Genomic DNA, 19,822 nt, shown 5'->3' on the forward strand with positions numbered 1-19,822 from the left:
CAGATTACAAGAAGTACTCAAAACAGACTATGAAGAGCTCTTTGCAGGAAAACACATTATTGTTTTTGGAGATATGCTTCAATTAACACCAGTAAAAGGTGAACCTATCTTTAAAACATTAGGGCACAAACTCTGCCGTAAAACTGTTGGCAGCATTGGAAATGTTTTAAAAAGTTTGAGAGTTGGTGTACTTTCTAAAGAAGCAGAAGCAACATTGAAAACCCGGCACATTAATGCACTTTATGGCGATAATGCATGTGCTACAGATGTTATGGAACAATTAGCCCACAAAAATGTCAATTGTATGGCCTTAATGCCAACTCTTGCAAGCTGTCTCAAATTCAATGAAATAATGTTAAGTAAAGAAATGCAACCAATAATGGAAATTAGCGCCACAGACAAACTAGATGTACATGGTATGACACTACCCATGTGTGACCAAGCCACAACAAGACTAAATAATTTAGTAAAATCAATCTCAAACACAGCAGGCTTAGAAAAGATGTTAAAATTATCCTTAAATTGCAGAGTAATACTTAAACGTAACCTTGACGTGGACCAAGGACTAGTTAATGGAGCACTGGGTACAGTTGTTGGCTTTCAAACATACCCACGTGACAACAAAATTCAGTTTGTCAATATACTCTTTGACAAACTTTCAGAAGTAAAACGGATAGGACGCTCAACAGCTAGATTCCTTCTCTTCAAAGATATGTATGTACGCAGAGAACAATTTTCTCTAACTCTTGCATACGCAGTCACGATTCATAAATCACAAGGTCTTACCCTAGACAAAGCAATGATAGATATTGGTAACACAGTCTTTAAAGAAGGCATGAGCTACGTAGCACTATCACGCTTACGTACACTTGACGGTCTATTTCTAATCAACTTTGATGCAAGTAAAGTAAACGCTGATATTCCTTGCATTTTAGAATATAATAGACTTCGCTCACTATACACTCCCCATCTAAACACATATTCTGTTCCACAAAAACTTAAACGTTGTAAAAGAAAACTAAATCAAACAGAAATGCAACAGGACATCACTGCAAATCCTCCAAAGAGAGTAAACGAAACTAATACTTCATCAAGTACCACAAACAAAAAAGAATCAATTAGAGAAAGTAAACCAGGTATTTCTTTAAAGAAGGAAGACAAACTCCAAAAAAGCAGTTAGATACAGAACTACCTGGACCATTTAAATTCTCAATGAATATTCTATTTCAATTACCACCAATTGCTGATGACATTTACTTACACAGTACAGACCCATTGTGTTTACAAATGTTAGTACTTCACAGAAATGCAGCAAACAATCCTGACAACACATATAGTGTTTTTGGAATAAGACGACAATTGGACTACTGTGCTGGAATGGTGAAATTCACTATAAACTCACAGGAAGATCCACAAGAATTTCTAATGTACTTACTACAAGTACTGGAAAACAAAAACATACCTATAAATGAAATCTTTCAGATTTCATACATGTGGAAACATACATGCACTCTCTGCAACAATGTGACACAAGAAGAAATCCCCAATGAACGCTTCATATATATATCAATACCTAATTGTGAATCCATTCCATTTCAGCAACTTGTACAAAATGCAAACCATGGTAGATTATGCTCTAACCTGCAATTCAGATAATCGCCCCACGTTAGCATAAAAACACATAGTAAATACGTAATACTAATGCTTCTACGTTACAATGCAGATGGTACCAAAAACAACTGCAAGCTGACTGGATTCACACATGGTCAAATATCACTTGGTAAGAAAACCTTCACAACAATAGGTATAATCTACCACGCAGGAGCCACAACCAATTCCGGGCACTACACTGCATATATAAAAAAGAAATGTGGATGGTTTGAATGTAATGATAGCACCATTACTCTAAAGCAGAGATTACCAGAAAATCTTACAAACTCTTATTTGATGTTCTTAAAACCAAAATTTGATAAATAAACTGTATTTAAACCTTTAAGTAAATTTGTGTTAAAAAAATATAAACTGTTAGAATACTCCAAAAGCTATCTAACTGCTCAAAGATTCTACAACAACTAATCGGATAAATGAATACCACTAAATTAGACCAAAAAATACACAGTTAGAATACGCCAATTGGTATCTAACTGTCCCAAAATTATAAATTTGTGTTAAAATAATATAAACTGTTAGAATACTCCAAAAGCTATCTAACAGCTCAAAGATTCTACAACAACTAATCAGATAAATGAATACCACTAAATTAGGCCAAAAAATACACAGTTAGAATACCACCAACAACCACCGCAGCATATCACATCCATAGAGTCAAACATTTCAACTATGATCTATGGGAAACTTTTAATGTCCGCGAACAAATGTGAGTGTTCTTAGAACACTTTGAACTTTCCAGCGAACAATACGGACACCGTTTTCAGGACACCCCCTACGAACATTTCAGAACAACGCGATAGTTCTTAGAACACTTTCAACTAAACAGCGAACAATACGGACAGCGTCCTAAGGACACCCCCTACGAACATTCCAGGACACCCGGAGTGTTCTCAAAAACGTGTTCAGAACACCCCCATTTTGTTTATTTGCTTACATTTCAGGACACCGCGGGTGTTCTTAGAACACATTCAACTTGACAGAGAACAATACCGACAGCGTCCTCAGGACACCCCCTACGAACACTCCCCGGACACCGCGAGTGTTCTTAGAAGTGTCTTCAGAACACCCCCATTTTGTTTATTTGCGAACATTTCAGGACACCACGGGTGTTCTTAGAACACATTCAACTTGACAGAGAACAATACGGACAGAGTCCTCAGGACACCCCCTACGAACATTCCAGGACACCAGGAGTGTTCTTAGAAGCGTCTTCAGAACGCCACCATCTTGTTTATTTGCAAACATTTCAGGACACAGCGAGTGTTCTTAGGACACATTCAACTTGACAGAGAACAATATGGACAGCGTCCTCAGGACACCCCCTATGAACACTCCCCGGATACCGCGAGTGTTCTTAGAAGCGTCTTCAGAACTCCCCCATTTTGTTTATTTGCGAACATTTCAGGACACCGCGAGTGTTCTTAGGACACATTCAACTTGACAGAGAACAATACGGACAGCGTCCTCAGGACACCCCCTACGTACACTCCCCGGACACCGCAAGTGTTCTCAAAAACTTCTTCAGAACACCCCCATTTTGTTTATTTGCGAACATTTCAGGACACCGCGGGTGTTCTTAGAACACATTCAACTTGACAGAGAACAATACGGACAGCGTCCTTAGGACACCCCCTACGCACACTCCCCGGACACCGCGAGTGTTCTTAGAACAGTTTCACTTTGCTTGCGAACAAAACGGACACATATTGAGTCCTTAGAACACCCCCTAGTTAGTTTATTTAGAACATTTCAGAACACCCGTGATGTCCGCAAACAAATCGAACACAAAAAGAACGTCTAACACATAAAAAACACAACTTTCATCCTATCTCATACACTCCCACCCTCTCCAAACACTCCTACACACCAACACACTCTACAAAATACACATTTTGAACAAAGTTTCACCGCGCTGTCCGCGGACGTCCGCAAATCCAAGATGGCGGGCGCTACCGAAAAATCTGACACGCTTCACGCTCCACGCCGTCCAATCAGCGAACACATTGCATGTCCGCGAACATCACGCAAGACGATTGGCCAATCAGGACACTGTCCGCGGAGCTAACAGGGAAGTGTGTCCGCGAACCGAACACAGATATCACTAATTTTTTCTGACCTACTTTTTGGTCATTTTAAAAAAAAACTACTGGACAGATTTTCACCAAATTTGCAAAAGCTTTCAGGACCAAGCCGCTGCTCCTGGTCCAAATTTGGTGGAAATCCGTCCAGCGGTTTGGGCTGTAGGCGCGAGCAAAAAAAAAGTTTTGGGACCCCCCCCTGTAACTTTGCCCCCCCCGGACGAATCCTCACCAAACTTTGCAAAGAAATTCAGAGTGACCCAAATACTTTTTTTGCAAAAAACATTGTTAAAGGGATGGTATGGTTAAGTTGCACTAATAAAAAGCTATGAAAGTCAATGAAAAAACATTGTTATGTTTAAAATTAAAAACGAAAACCCCCAGAATTATGACAGTTATGGTAAGCTAAGCAACCATAACTCGCGTCACCATCGAAACACTGCTAAAACAAACACCCAGTACATGAAAGATGACATCACAAATTTCATTGATAACATCACTGATAACATCACATATGTGGGCCACTTGTTTTTGTTCACTGACATGTCTAGGCTAGTTTTTAAAATTGAAAATGTGCTATATATATATTTGTAAACTCACTGGTGTAAAAACACAGGTATAGATGAGTCGCACTCACAGGCAGAAGTAGTTAGTAGGTTAGCAGTTTTCCATCCCATAAAGACATCAGCGTCCAAAGTATCAGGTTAAAATCACCTCTTTATTTTCATATTACAATTTTAAAAAGTTTCTTCCATTTCGCTGAAAACGAGTTTAAATGGGAGGCAGAAGCAAACAGATGCACGTTTCGCTACTCCAGGTAGCATGGTCACATGATTTTGCTCACCTTAGTCCACTTGATTTATACATACGTGCATTGTCAGTAACTAACATAGAAAAAGGTTTAACATTATTCTTCAATGAGTCAATCCTGTTTTTGTTTTATTCAAAACCTTAAACATACGCAGCAGTGTCTGTGTAACCATGACAACATTGCTTTATCTAAGCATAAAATGTCCTCCATCACATACTGTGCAATTAAAAATTCAGGTATACAATTATAATGGGTAATTTAAATATATTGTCAAGACAGCCCTACTCAATGCAAATGCAATTTATGACAGACAACACACTTCCAATATGCACATTCATTATTTATGGACATTACAATTTGGGTAGTCAGCGTGCATTACCGTATATATGACAATATTAAAGTCTTTTGTGTTCGATCACATAATGTTTCGTATACACTCCTCACCATTGGATATCTCAACATAAAATACACAGTGTGTATGGAATAAAGGGCTACGTGCTTAGCACCATGTTTGTATCATAATGTTATGATCTTCCATCACTATAAAGTGCACAGTGCTTTTGAAAGGGCCATTTAATCCTAGCCCTTACCTTCAAGTGCTATGTGCTTACTGTCAGCCAACATATGTGACAATCTCAATGTCTTTTATGTTCTATCACACACCATTATATATACACTCCTTGCCATTTAGTATCTCAAAATAAAATACACTGTGTGTATGGAACTAAGTGCTACGTACTTAGCACTGTGTTTATATCAAAATCTAGCGATCTTCCATTGCTATAAAGTGCACAATGCTTTTTGGAAGGGCCATACGACACTCGCCCCGTACTTTCAAGTGCTATGTTCTTGCTGTCAGCCAACATGCTTTGTTAACTATAAACTACACAGTGCCTGTCACATGCATATTGTACATAAATCACATCAATTCAACTGCTATCAAGTATGTTATATATTATGACTAAAGTGCTGAGTGCTTTTAAAAATATCGTAACTATTGCACAAAAATATACTACCACTTATATTCTTACTACAATGTGAAATGCTCTTGGCCAGTTTTACCACACATTTTACACATACCGTACAGGTACCTCTTTACCTATGGGGATGTGGGGATCTAAATTCCCTTAACGTGTAAAGGCATTGATACATATGTTGATATAGAATAGGTAAATGCTTAATACCTTAGTCTTTAAATAAAGTCTCTATATCTGTCTATACTAAATTTGATGCATAATGCTCCTTAACCCAAAAGATGCTTAACTTTGTACCTTCTGTACAAGGTGCTAAGTGCTTTCCATCATACCATTCATATAAAGTGCTTGGTGCTTTGGCTGAAATGCACTCATTATAAAATATATTGCACCCCAGCCACTTTTCTTCTATGATATCCAATAGATTGAAGTGTATCTTGGTTGACAGAATAAGGACTGTGAAATGTTATTCTTTAGTGATTGCCCTACTACAACGATGTTCACATTTAATTGTGATTTTTTAACAATCATTTCTACATTAGCTCTTGGAGTATGTATGTATAGGTACTTTCTTAAAGTGGACTAGCCTTAAAAATGTATTTAATAACTTCATAATGAAAAAAAAGAATACATTTGGAAAGAAAATGTGCTCAATACCCCACCTCATGCAATCTCATGGCAACTGTCCCAAATTTGGCAAAAACCTATTAGGTTATTCATTTCTAAATTAATATATCTTTACTTCCTTCTTTTGTCGATGCAATTTTCCAAACGTCTACACCCACCAGCTAGAAAAGTTCTGAAAGTCAGTGGTGTAATGTGTTCAATACAGATGAGAATAACATTTCTCTATGTTACACTGAATTTTTCTAATTCAAATTGATTAAAAGACATTTTTCTAGCTATAGAGTTCTTCGTCCACATTGTGTCACCCAGGATTCTTAGTTTCAAAATCAATAATATATCTGGTTTCTTGTTGTTTAAGTAGTTTTTCTCTTGAGAGAGGGCTGAAGAATGAAATGTCAGGAATAGGTCCAGATGAATGGATAGCAGCGCAAAGTACTGTTGAAATCACAAGGGACCACCACGGGCGAGGCAGAAGGGGTAACAAAAGCGCAGAGGTATTGGAATTGGGGAAAGGATGCAGAGGCAAGTCAATAAAATACACGACAGAGGGACAGCTAAGTGAAGAGGAGGAGGCAAGGTTACAGGCAAGAATAGCAGAGTTGAAGGAAAAAAGGAGCGCTTAAGTGAAACAACTGGAGCAAAAGGAACAGGAATGGGAAGTACAGCTAGAACTAAAACGGCAGGAGAAGGCAGAGCGGGAGAAAAGGGAACATGAGGAAGCAGCAGAGAGAGGTAATAGAGAGGGCAACGGCGGGAGGAAGAAGTACAGTGAGTACAGAATCAAAAGGACGTAGAGCACAAGAAAAGAAACAGGCCGAAACTGAGAGAGAAATGGTATATTGGAGACGGTAGATATTGTTAGAAAGCACGCATAAGTATGAGGAAAGCAGGTTAAAGGAGCTAAGGTTAGCATTGACAGGGGAAGCATGGGATCAGAGAGGCGAAGATGAATAAGTGCTCTTGAAGGTAAATGATGAGTTAATGGCAGATACAGATCGAACAAGGGCAGAGGAGGCAGAACGAGAAGAGCAGCAACACCGGTGGGTACTGATGGGACACACAGGGAGCAGCATGGGAATGGCCGGTACACAGAAGACAGGGTCCGCGCTACAGAATGCAATAGGACGGGGAGACGCGAATGTGGCAATGTTTAAAAACATCAGTCTCAAAAGTGTAACGATACGTTACCCACTGCCGCGCAAAGTGACATTCTCCAATGGGTTCTGTAGAGAGGAAGATGAGGTTAGCAATGATGTAGGGATGCGAGGGCTAAGCAAACTTTACATTACACACACAGGCCTGGGAACGTCATGGGAGTGTAGGACACAAGATGAAAAGAGTGGAGGGCAGCAGACTAGCAAATCAACTGAGAACCCGGAAACAGCAGTGGCACCGCACACACCCTACACAAATAAGCTCTGAGGCCTCCCTGGGCGCAGAAGAGATGGGACAGCGGTAACACACAACCAGGGACACTCCTGTCAGTGAGTAGGACACACAGGAACATGGATGGTCCCACACCGGTCACATGATGTAGATATCACAAATATAAGAGCAGACGTGGAGGATGAGGGTGACACTATCGAGGTACAGCAGCATAAAAGGACACCTGGAGAATGGGCCGAGTATTCCCAAATGCCACTACTGGAGAGAGGGGGAGCAAGGACACAATATATACCCTGGAAACACATGGATAAAAATAGTTGTTTGCACATGGAAATTGGTCGTCGAATAGCACGTTAGAATGGCGTGAACGCATTCAGGGTGAGGTGCATAAAGAAAAACTAGACAATATTTTTGCAGAAGGCAGCATAATTCAGGTCTGCCTTACAAGATTATTGAATGCAGCCGATAAAAGTGCAGAGAAAGACTGTTTAATACGGCTATGCGGCAAAATATGGTTTATTTTAAATAAGTCCCTGCGAATGCAGGAGAATGATACTCAGCTAATTAACAGGTTAAAGACTGAATTAGATGGGGCAAGTAAAAATCAGGAAATGTTGAGAGCAGAATTGGATGTATGCCAAAAAGACATGCAATTAAAATGCAGAGACTTTGATACTCAGTTATCCAAAAGCAAGAAACAATTTGAGGATAGTGAGCAAGAATTGGTACACTTAAAAGCCTTAGTGGACCACATTAGACAGGATAAAGATGAGGTTGTTTCAGAAATGCAGATTTTACAAAAAGAACATTGTGAAAAAGAATGTGATCTCCAGAGTGCAGAACAAGAAATGATTAAAATGATTCAAGAAAGAGACAAGAGAAATAAAGAGTTGAATGTATGCCAAATGCAAATGTGCGACATGCAGGAGGTGATTAATAAGATGAGTGATGAAAACAACTATTTGCAAGATGAAGCCAACAGACTCCTTAAAAAGTGTAAGGACTTAGAACAGCAAATGTGCATTCCCAGGTCCCAGGAGAGGCGGCAGGGTACCACATTCAATGGAGTGGAGGTGAATTCTAGCTCTGCCCAAAGAGCTAGTGCTCCAGTGACTGGGCCGGTGACTGAACTTGGTTGCAGCGCCCTTGGGGGATTTGATACTCCCATTGGGGGCAGCCACCAATCTCATACACCTGAAAACAGGATTGAATCACAAAATAGTGGAATTCCATGCATTGCAACAAGTAGCCCCATAAAAATAATGAAATCCATTAAAGCCCTGATCAAACCATTTAAAAAGGGAGGTGAATGCTGCATTGAGGATCACTTAGAAGCGGTGCAGGACATTTTTAAAGCACTCCAGATACCTAAGGAACAGTACAGACAATATTTTCATTTAACTTTAGATGCCCCGACGGCCAGCATCATAAGGGGATTAAATGAACAGCAGAATATGACCTGGTTGGAGTTTGAAAAAGAAATTAGGCGTCATTTTTCTCCTTTTCAGTCATTGCAGGAGGCAAAGAAAGTCGCTTACACAATTACTGCTGGACCTAATACATCCCCTCGCCAATTTTTACAAGACTTAAAAAGAGCATTTTCTCGCTTTGATGGATCTTTTGACTCAAATTCCAATGAGTTTAAAACTGCATACTTCTATGGGCTACAGAAAGACATCATATCCCAATTGGTCCGTGAATTTGACCGTGACAAGTCCCTTGAATGGATTGTACATCAAAGCACAAAACTATATGAGGTACTCTATTGTCAGGGCAGAGAAAGTGATAAAATGAAAGATACTAGACCTATATCTAAAGAACCCTCAGCCACAGTAATGGAAATCAGGTCAGCCAAAATGTCCCTTGAGTCTGCTCAAAGCCAAGGTAAAAATAATGTGACACCTGAACAAAGGGGTAATCAACAAAGATCGCCATTTCCTGTACCAATGTTCCAATCACATGATCCTAGTAATAGAGAGAGCTACATCAGCCCTAGGTATTTAGGGGACAGACCCCGGGTAGGATATCGGCCTGATATGGCAGGTATGAACAATAACCAGAGACAAAATCAAGATCAAAGAAATGATGGTCCCTACCAGTCATTGGGGACACAGAGCAGATTTGATCCCAACACCATGATATATGGTAATCAGGATAGGCCCGATATGTGGATCGATTTACTGATAATGGAAATCAACCTAGGGGCCAGTACCCACAATCTGAGAGACAGGACATGAGGCAAAACGTGAACTACAATCCACGCCAGTACAATGATTCCCCACCAGGGGACTATAATCAAAGGATGGGTGCAACCCGCTCCCCTCCACAAATGAATCAAGAGTTCAGAAACCATCCCAACCGACATCATTCACCTGAGAGGTATCAGAATAGATCCAATCAGGGGGAAGACAACCAATATCGACCTAGACCACAGAAAGAGGATCCTAGAGAGATGGAAAGGGTCCAGTGCCTTGAGGCCCAAGTGAAAATGTTAGCTGAGCAAATAGGAAAGATCTGTACAGCGCAAAAACAACCTTCCAAAGAGGGGGCTGATGGCCATAGCAATGACCGGGGGGCTTCCGAAAAGTGACTAAGTACTCATGATAACTGCAGTGCCAAAGTGACAGATTGCTCTGATATAATTTTGCATAACGACTCTGAGATGCCTAATGGATTAAATGTGAAAGTGCCAGTAAATGAGCTTGTGACAGAAAGTGCAAACACTTCTAAAAAAGAGGTACGGTTTAATCTGGAGCTAAATAAAACAGTAAAGATGTGTACAAATGAAAAAGAAACATTAGGAATTCCAAAAGAACAAAAATGACTCATGCATGGGGAATACCAGTGGACAGGGAGTAAGTGGGGATGCTATAGCTCCTTCCCTGGGCAAGCAAAACAATGACCAAACACAGACAGAAAAAGGAAATACTCACAAGGAGGTTACAAGTCAATCACCTGAAGAATTCTTTGAGCCACATATTTTTGAAGAGGCTGAAAGGGCTGGTATCACACTAAATGATCACAAATGCACAGAATTAAAAAATGACAAATTGCTGAATGATGTTGTTAAACATGTTCAGTTAGAAGGTTGTAATGTGGTCTTTGATGTTACCCAGATGGATGGGCGAACAGTGGCCACACTCCAAAAAACCTCTGTTCATGGAGAAATGAATAAAGTCTCTCACGCAGAAATGGGTAAAAAGGAGGGAAAAATGTCTTTCCATTTACCAATGTGTTTAGCCAAAAGTGAAAAAGACCTGAGAAAGGTGAGCCCTGAAATCAGTAAGAATTCACATTTCTTATGTGTATTAGAGGAAGTTGAGGACATATATTAAGCACCCATCACTGTAGAAGAAAAATGCCACACCTTTGCTATGATTGACACTGGCGCACATGCCACAATTATGTCCAAGGAGCTGGTAAAGAGTATCAATGAAGGGAGACCCCCACGGAGTCAGATCACAGTGAAGGAAAATCAAGGCCCAGTGCATAACTTTAATGGGGAGGAGGTGCCCATCATAGGTGTAACTGAGGTTGACATAAAAATAGGAAAGCACAGAATGAAACAAGAGGTATTGATCACATCTATTTGTGAAATTCCATTTCTGATGGGGACAGACTGTCTGAAAAGATTGTCTCCTCTAATAGATGGGGTGAATGGAGTGCTGTGGTCCTTAACCAAAAAACCATTGAGGCCTAAGAAACTAAAATCACAAAACAGCAATATAAATGAATGTCACACCGTTGCCAAAACAAATGATGCTGTGGAGGTATATCTCCAGAATAGCTGCATACCTAGTGTCACTGTTATATTAATGTGTCAAGACAAAATGCAGAGCGACAATGAAAAACTACCTGTACAAATATACTTGGACCCAAGGAAAAATTGGCAGACTGCCATAAATGAGCACACATTACGTTTATATTTAAAAGAGAAAACATGCAAACAGAATATTGCTCCTAAAACAGATTCAGAAAAACACATTACCACTCTGGCAGAAATACACATGGAAGATGAGCAACCATGGGTTCATGTTGGTATAAATTACTATTTTAAAACAATAAAGGCCACTTTAGCGCTTGAACATGAAAGGAGTTTCATTAATGAGAAATTGTTGCAAAAAATAATGGAGAGGGAAGAAATCCCGAGATTTAGGATTAAAAACCAATATGTTTCTGGGTTGGACAGTCCAAACTTTGAAAACCGAATTGCAGGCAGATGCATGCTTAAAATTAGCATTGGGCAGAAAACAATTTACCATAATGTATGGATAGTGAGTCGAACACAAAATGAATTTTACATGGGCAATGACATCATGCACAGAATGTGTATGGTGTTAGATTTCCTTAATCAAAAAATATGGTCACGCCTAGGTGGTCCGGCACCTGAATTTGAAGACAAAAGAAGGGCTTATCATTGTGCACAACTGGTTCCTTATGCAATCGAATTACAAATGAGGAAAGATACTATTATTCCTGCATTTACAAAACAGTTTGCAATAACACTGAAATGCAAAAATGGACAGCAGATGAAAGGCTCTGATGCATTTGTATGCCTGAATGAATCCATAAAACAGCAAGGGCAGGATTATGAATACGTTCCATTGGTAGATATTGGTGAAGGATCTGTAAAAATTATGGTAAATAATAAAGGTTGTCAGGATATTCATTTAGAGGAAAACTCCCCATTAGGAATGGCCATACAAAAATCACATTATACGGCAGATTTAAATAACATGGTGATTGGAAATATTCCTGAAAAGTATGTAGATGCCAAGGGTGAGTTGCCAGAACACCTGGACTCTCAGCCCAAAGGAATATTTAAAATTCATTCTGTGTATCCTTATGATTCAAATGAGACAGTGTGCTGCCATCAATAGGATTGCATAATATTTAATTTAAATGAAAATGAAACAGAAAATCAGCCCATTGAAGTGGAAGCTGATATGCCAAAATATTTAAAAGTGGCAGCTTTACAAAAAGACACAGCCACACAGTTAGAGGAAAGCGCCGAGATTCCCTTACCAGAAGATTTTCCAGAATTTTCCAAAATGGTAGAAGAGCAGATCTCCCTAGTGAATGCGTGTGAAAGCAATGAAGATAGGGACAATCTGAGGGAGATATTTATGGAGTTTAAGGATGTATTTGCAAAAGATGCTTATGATTGTGGTTTAACTGATTTACATGAGGCCACACTACCAGAAGGGTGTAGCAGAAATCCAGTGTTTGTACGCCAGTATAGACTACCGCTGGCATGTTTAGAATCATTGGCAGAGATTATTAAAAATTTGGAATCGCGGGGAATCATCAGGCCCATTCATAGCACATCCAATACACCTATTTTAGGTGTGTTAAAGCCAAATGGTCAATGGCGGCTGTGTGCAGACTTGAGAGAGTTAAATAAAAGAGTACCAGTATCTAGATGGCCACTGCCATTCATTGATCAGGGCCTAGCTCAGATACATGGTTCAAATGTATTTACCACATTAGATCTCACCTCTGGATATTGGTGCGTGCCATTGGCAGAGGAGATACAACATTTATTTTCCTTTACATTTGACAGGACTCAATATGCCTGGCTTAGAGCTCCGTTCGGGTACATCAATAATGGGAGTGAATTTGGCATATTTTTGAGAAAGGCCATGCCGGATGCAGCAGAAAGAGGAACAATCGTTTAAGTAGACGATGTCCTGATAAAAAATAAAAGCCTGAAAAGCCATTTTGATGAAATAAGACATGTACTTGGCCAATTGCAGAAAGCAGGCGCCAAAGTATCTTTGCAAAAAGCACAATGGTGCAAGAAAAAAGTGAACTTTCTAGGGCATGAAGTGACTGAACATGGGCTAAATCCACAAAAGAAGAAAATAGAGGCCATACAAAGATTAAAAGATCCTAAAAATGTGAAAGGAGTAAAAAGTTTATTAGGGATGACAGGCTATAACAGAAAGTTCATTGAAAATTATGCAGAAATCACTCAACCATTGACTAAACTGCTTAAACTGAATACACCCTGGAAATGGGAAAAAGAGCAGTCTGATGCAGTGGCTAAATTAAAGGAATGTCTTGTAAAGGCACCATGTTTAGCATACCCCATAAAGGACAGGGATTTCTTTATAGAAATAGGTTTTTCTGAACATTGTATGTCAGCAGTGTTATCACAAAAACACGATTTGAATCACAAAACCATTGCATATGCAAGTAAGGCATTTTCCCAAGTTGAAATGAAATTTAATTTAATGAATGTGAAAAGGCCCTATTAACCACTGTGTGGGTGCTACAACATTTCCGCCCCATTGTTCAGGGAGAAAAGGTGATTATTGAAACAAATCACCAACCTTTGCAATTTTTAGAGAGTAAAAGAATTAGATCAGGTAATCTAGCGCAATCCAGAATCGCTTCATGGACGCTGGCATTACAAGGTTTTCCCGTAGAAGTGAGATATGGACAAAATAAAAAGAACCCAATTGCTCAAGGGTTAGCTGACTTACATGACTGTGCAGCTGAACAAATACCAAATGAAATGGAAGTGGAAACTAGTTTGCAGGAATTTGAACAATCACCACACAAAGCTTTTGATGAAAAAACATGCAAGGATTTGCCAACTGTATATGTGGATGGTTGTGCTTTTCACATTGAAAATGACAGTAATAAACAGTTAGTGGCAGGAATAGGAAATGTCTGGTTGAAATGTGAAGGTGTCCCGAGTATAGGAATGAGGATTGGAGATAGGAGCAGTCAGGTGGCGGAATTGGCAGCCATTTATAAAGCAATTGCTACTGCAGTTGATAAAACGTTCAGTGAAATTGTCCTGGTGACTGATTCTGACTATGCACGGAATAGCTTTGTGGAGTATTTGCCTGGTTGCAAAGCAAGGGGCATGGTTACATACAACAAAAAGCCACTTAAGCATGGAAAAATGATACAAGCTATAGACAAATTGGTGTCAGAGAATAAGTTAACAATATACTGGAGAAAAATTCGTGGGCATTTAAAAACACCAGGAGAGGATCAGGAGGAAAATGATGCAGTCACACGTTCTAAAGCACCAAAGGAGGTAGATCAACCGGTGGTGCAGTGGAGTCATGACACGCCAGACCAAGATTTGATTGAGGCACAAAAGAATGATCAAATTTTGGGAATCTATTATAATCATTTGATAGATCCCGAACAAAATTCTTTAACAGAAAATGATTGTATGGGAAAAGAAGAGTTGAGGGTGCTATTAAAGAACAAAACACGAATTAGATTACAGGATGGACTCATGATTAGAGAGTCCATAATAGGACAAATACAGTGGGTAGTACCCCTTTCATTCAGAGGACTAATGCTACACCATGCACATGATGCCATAACTGCAGGCCATAGAGGTTCACAAAAAACATTAGAAATACTAAAAGATTATGCTTACTGGCCACATATGTCCCAAGATGTGGAATTATATACTAGAGGATGTCTAGTATGCGCCCAATTTAAACCTGCTTCACCAATGCATAGAGCACCATTGATGAAAAGAGGCCTAACTCTCCCATGGTCAGATTTGCAAATAGACTATGTAGGTCCTTTAAAAAGGTCGAGCAGGGGACACCGTTATATTTTGAGTGTGGTATGTTTGATGTCGAAGTGGATTGAATGCATTCCTGCACCAGATTGTAGTGCGCAAACAGCAGCCACATTGCTGGTGAACCATGTGTTCTCAAGGTTTGGGTTGCCACAAAGAATTGAGTCAGACAGAGGAAGTCATTTCACAAGTACTCTAATGAGTAAGGTATGGCAAATACTAGGTGTGAAAAGGAAACTACATATCGCATATCGGGCGGCGTCTTCAGGTACAGTTGAAAGAAGCAATAGGTCTGTTGTGGATATTTTAAAGAAATTTGTGGCAGAAGCAGGTTCCAGCTGGGATTTACATTTACCGTTGGTTTTTATGGCAATCAGATCAACTCCTGCCAAAGCAACAGGTGTTAGCCCCCATGAGGTCTTGACAGGTAGGAAAATGGTGTTACCACAACACCTACTATACAGAACACATGAGCAGACACTTGTGAGTGCATCCACAGTTCATGAATATATTGATGAACTGATGAGGCATTTGCAACATGCATTTGCTTTTGTGCAGAGAAATCTGGAAAGAGCTGCTGACAGTGCAAAGTCTTATTATGACAAAAAGACATCAGTAAAGGAATACAGTGTAGGGGATCAGGTGTACAAGTTTCATTTTGGAAAAAGTAAACAGAAAAATTCTAAATTTCTAGCAGCCTGGCAGGGGCCATTTCGAATTATAGATAAGGTCTCTCCTGTAGTTTATAAAATTTTGAAAAATGAAGGTGAAACGGCAATAGAGCAGTTTGTCCATGTAAATCAAATCAAACCATGCCATCCCAGACATGAGATCAATCAGCTTGAGCATGTAGAAACAGATAAAGTCCCTTGAACACAAAAAGAGAAAATAAATGGGTACAATCAGGAGGCAGTGACAAAGAAGTTAAAGAGTTGATTGTTATAATGGCACATAAACACTGTAATATATAAAAAAAATATATAATATAAAATAAATAAATAAATAAATACATATATATAATGGAAGCTCATGGTTGGTGTGCAGAGAGAAAATGTATTAAATATTGAATGCTGTTTTATATGTACTTGTTTTCTTTTAACTTGTGTTTAATTTCAGAAAAAAAAAAAAAAAAAAAAAAAAAAAAACGAAATATTTTACCAAGCATGTTTTATTTTTGGCAAAAGGGTGAAGTTAGTATTGTGCTATGTACTTAATTTGTGTATTTTCTATTTGATTTAGAAAATTAACATTATTTGGTCGGAGGTTCCGGGATCAGAGCCCACGGGAGACGATGGAGTCCTGGAGCCCACGGGGACGGATTCCGGGAAAGTCCCAAAGAGGGGTGAAGACCAAGGCTGCAAAGCGATCAGCATTGAAGATGATACCGATGATATGGTTAATGATGATGATATTTGGAGGGATCTTCAAGAATTCAGAAGCACAGTTCGTCATTGAACCTGGACTAGCATCTGGTATCGCGGTGGAAGAGGCACCAGGATTCATCATCAGTGATAGAAGGATGATTTTCCAAAATATATACATACCATTGAATCCTGAGTTTTTGATTGAAAAACACTTGAACAATACCGGAATTAAGATTGAACAGACTAAAGAGTGGCTGGAAATAAGAAAAGAGGATACTAAGCAGTCAATAAGAGATATATTAATGCAATTGGAAAAAACATTCGAGAATTCAGCAGACATTAAGAAGAAGAGAGGAAAGAGAGGTGCGGTGATGCTCGCGATATCATTGGTAATGTCTATAGTTGGAGCCATAATAGGTACCACAATATCAACAGCCAATTCTATTTCGGTAGGAACACTGAGTACTAAAGCGCAACAACTGAGTATTGACCTAGAAATAATACAAAAACATTAGATGGAATTAGAGGGGGACTGGATGAACAAGTAAGATTCATAAATGAAACTGCAATCATTCTAAATGAACAAGCGGATGTAATGCAACGGGCGACTAAAATAATACTTAAGCATGACAGAACTTTAAATGAAATATTGAACATAATGAGTCCTGTTGATAGACTATTAACGAATTATATGACAGAAGTTCAAACTGCAGTTTCACAATTGATTCAAGGACATATCCCCTTGTATTTTGTTTCGCAGGATATTATTCGTCAAATGATAGAAATATTGACCAGGAGGGAAATTGATATAATACAGGTAAAAATTGCATTCGAAATGGGTAATGCAATGCCGTTATATGTGGACTTGGAAAGACTAGAGATCGGATTTTTGCTATGCATCCCATATGTAGCCCCTGAACTTATTTATCAAACGAAGTGGGTACACAACGTGGGATTTTGGCAAGAGGACAAATTTATTAAGATTAAGACTCCAGAAGTGGTGGCATTTCAGTCATGGGAACCTGAAGTTTATTTAATACCAAACCTGGAAACATGTGTAAAGTTTAAAGAACAAAATTATATGTGTCCAGGTAAACCGTTTGTTCCTGATGCCACAGATGCTATTTGTGGTTTGAAATCTGACCCAAGTATTTCAGAGGGATGTGAAGTGATTATTAGCAATATGGGGAGTGAAGAAATGGCACAGGCTAAGATGGTCAGAGGTAAATGGTTGATCAGCACCTGTTTAAAGAACATGACGGTAGTGCATTTAAACCATGGAACATACGTGGTTAAACAGGTGAAATATAATGTTTTTTATTTACAGGTTCCAAAGGATACAATTGTGTCAATTAGGGGGTTAACATTGTTTCATGTAACAAATGATGTTTGGGAAAGCCAAGTGGAAAATATCGATTTTTTTCAAAGGGATACTTTTCCAATAGTTCCGGATGTGGAATATTTATTGAATCACAAAGAAAGACATGTTATAAAAATGAATTTGAGAAAAAACAATATTACAATTAGTAATCTGGGGATAATAGAAGTGGAAAGATTTAATTGGGTAACCTGGGGGGAACGCTCAATAGTGGGTTTGGCTGTCCTGGTGCTAATCATGGGTGGATGGTTGATTGTGCTATCAGTAAAAATGAAAATGTTACTGATTTTACTAGCTACGTCAGGAAGAGAAAGATATCCCAATACACATGCATTTTAAAAGAAAAAAAAGAACAAGTTGTTTTTAGGAATTTGCTTGGATTGTAGCCAAGTTCTAAAAACAAAAGGAGGGTATGTAAGGATATTTGGTGTGTTACAGCACAGAGTACAGCACTACTGCACAGGTAGCAATGCAGCACCACCACATGGGTGTGGTGCATTGCTATATGTGTTACCAGATTAACATGGACATATAAGTAAATACAGGCTATTCAGTCAAAAACGATTTTAACATATAAGATGCAAATCTATTTTTACAGTTAAAAGCACACGTGCACATTCAAAAATGCACACTATTTTTCACCTGAAATGCCTATGGTGCAAGAGACACATTTGAAAATTAATAACTAAAATTATTAATAACTAACCTGACTAATAAAACTGCATTTAACATAACCCACTAATAAAAATGTGTCTCCACTGCAGAAATAGGCCTACTCTGAAAGTGAACTTTTAAACGCACATTCATTTTTTTTTCTTTTTCTCTGCTGCTCTGTCCACATAACTACAAGAAGCCAAGGGCGCGAAGGTACAGGAAATCAGTTGGTTACAAATGGTTACTGTAAAAAGGAGCCATTGTGTAGAGAGGGAGGAGATGGCATGATTAATTTCTGATTGGAGCAGCGTCATAGCAAGTATCATGCTAAAGGCAGTGATGAGGGTTTTGCTGGGGGGAATTTGAAGAGAGGGGGAGGACAGTCGGGATTTGGAGAGCTGGGAGAAGGACCTGTTTTACTGGCTGGAGCATTTCTGCTGCAAAAACTGAGAGTTCCAGGCAATAACCCCGGTTTGAGAACGAAAGACGCTTGTTTTCACCGGGGTTAATCTTCAAGGGAGCCACATTCAGAAAGAGAACAGCTGAAGAAAACTCAGGCTGAACAGATAAGGTAATTACAGAAGTGTGGGGGCTGAGTGTGTACGAGAATATTCAGTCAGTGTAGGAAAGGAGATTCCTGTGCTTTAATCACATGTTAATGTTGCAAATTGAGTTCTTGTCTCCGCCACTCTCTTTTCAGTGTATCACAGACAATGCTGTTACTGTGCTATTTTATTTATTTCTGTAAAGAGTGAGATCGTGTTTAAATGCAACTTTTATAATACACAAAAATATTTGAAAGCAGACGGGTGGTGTGTTTTATATTTACCAAAGCAGTGCTGATGATGTGGGGAGATGTTTAGACAGTGCAATTGTCATTTTCAAGGTAGCTAAACATCAAATTTGGTTGCAGCCGTGTGCACAATGTAATTCAGTATGAGCAGTTATAACTAACTGTGTGTGTTGTAGTTTGTCGGAGGTCTATGAGTCGGCAAAAAGGGAGGTCCGGGACATAGTTCACTACCGTATATAAGATAGTGAAAATACCACATGATAGCTCGCTGCCGTAGATAAGACAGAGAGAAATTGCCCATGGTGGCACACTAAAAATGAAAATGTGGTGTTCCAGAAATGCAAGCCTGAGGTCTCTCTAGTGATTACACGAAAAATCTAAGCAAAAATAAGGGATTCTGGATATTGGAGCCACAAATAAAACAAGGGAATTATGCTCACCAAAATACCACCAACCACGCATACCAACCACGCATACCAAATACGCATGTCTGGGTGCTGAAACAATGCATGTCCACTGTATTATTGT

This window comes from Ambystoma mexicanum, chromosome 4q (assembly GCF_040938575.1).
Source record: "Ambystoma mexicanum isolate Mex_15411 chromosome 4q, UKY_AmexF1_1, whole genome shotgun sequence".
NCBI lineage: Eukaryota > Metazoa > Chordata > Amphibia > Caudata > Ambystomatidae > Ambystoma > Ambystoma mexicanum.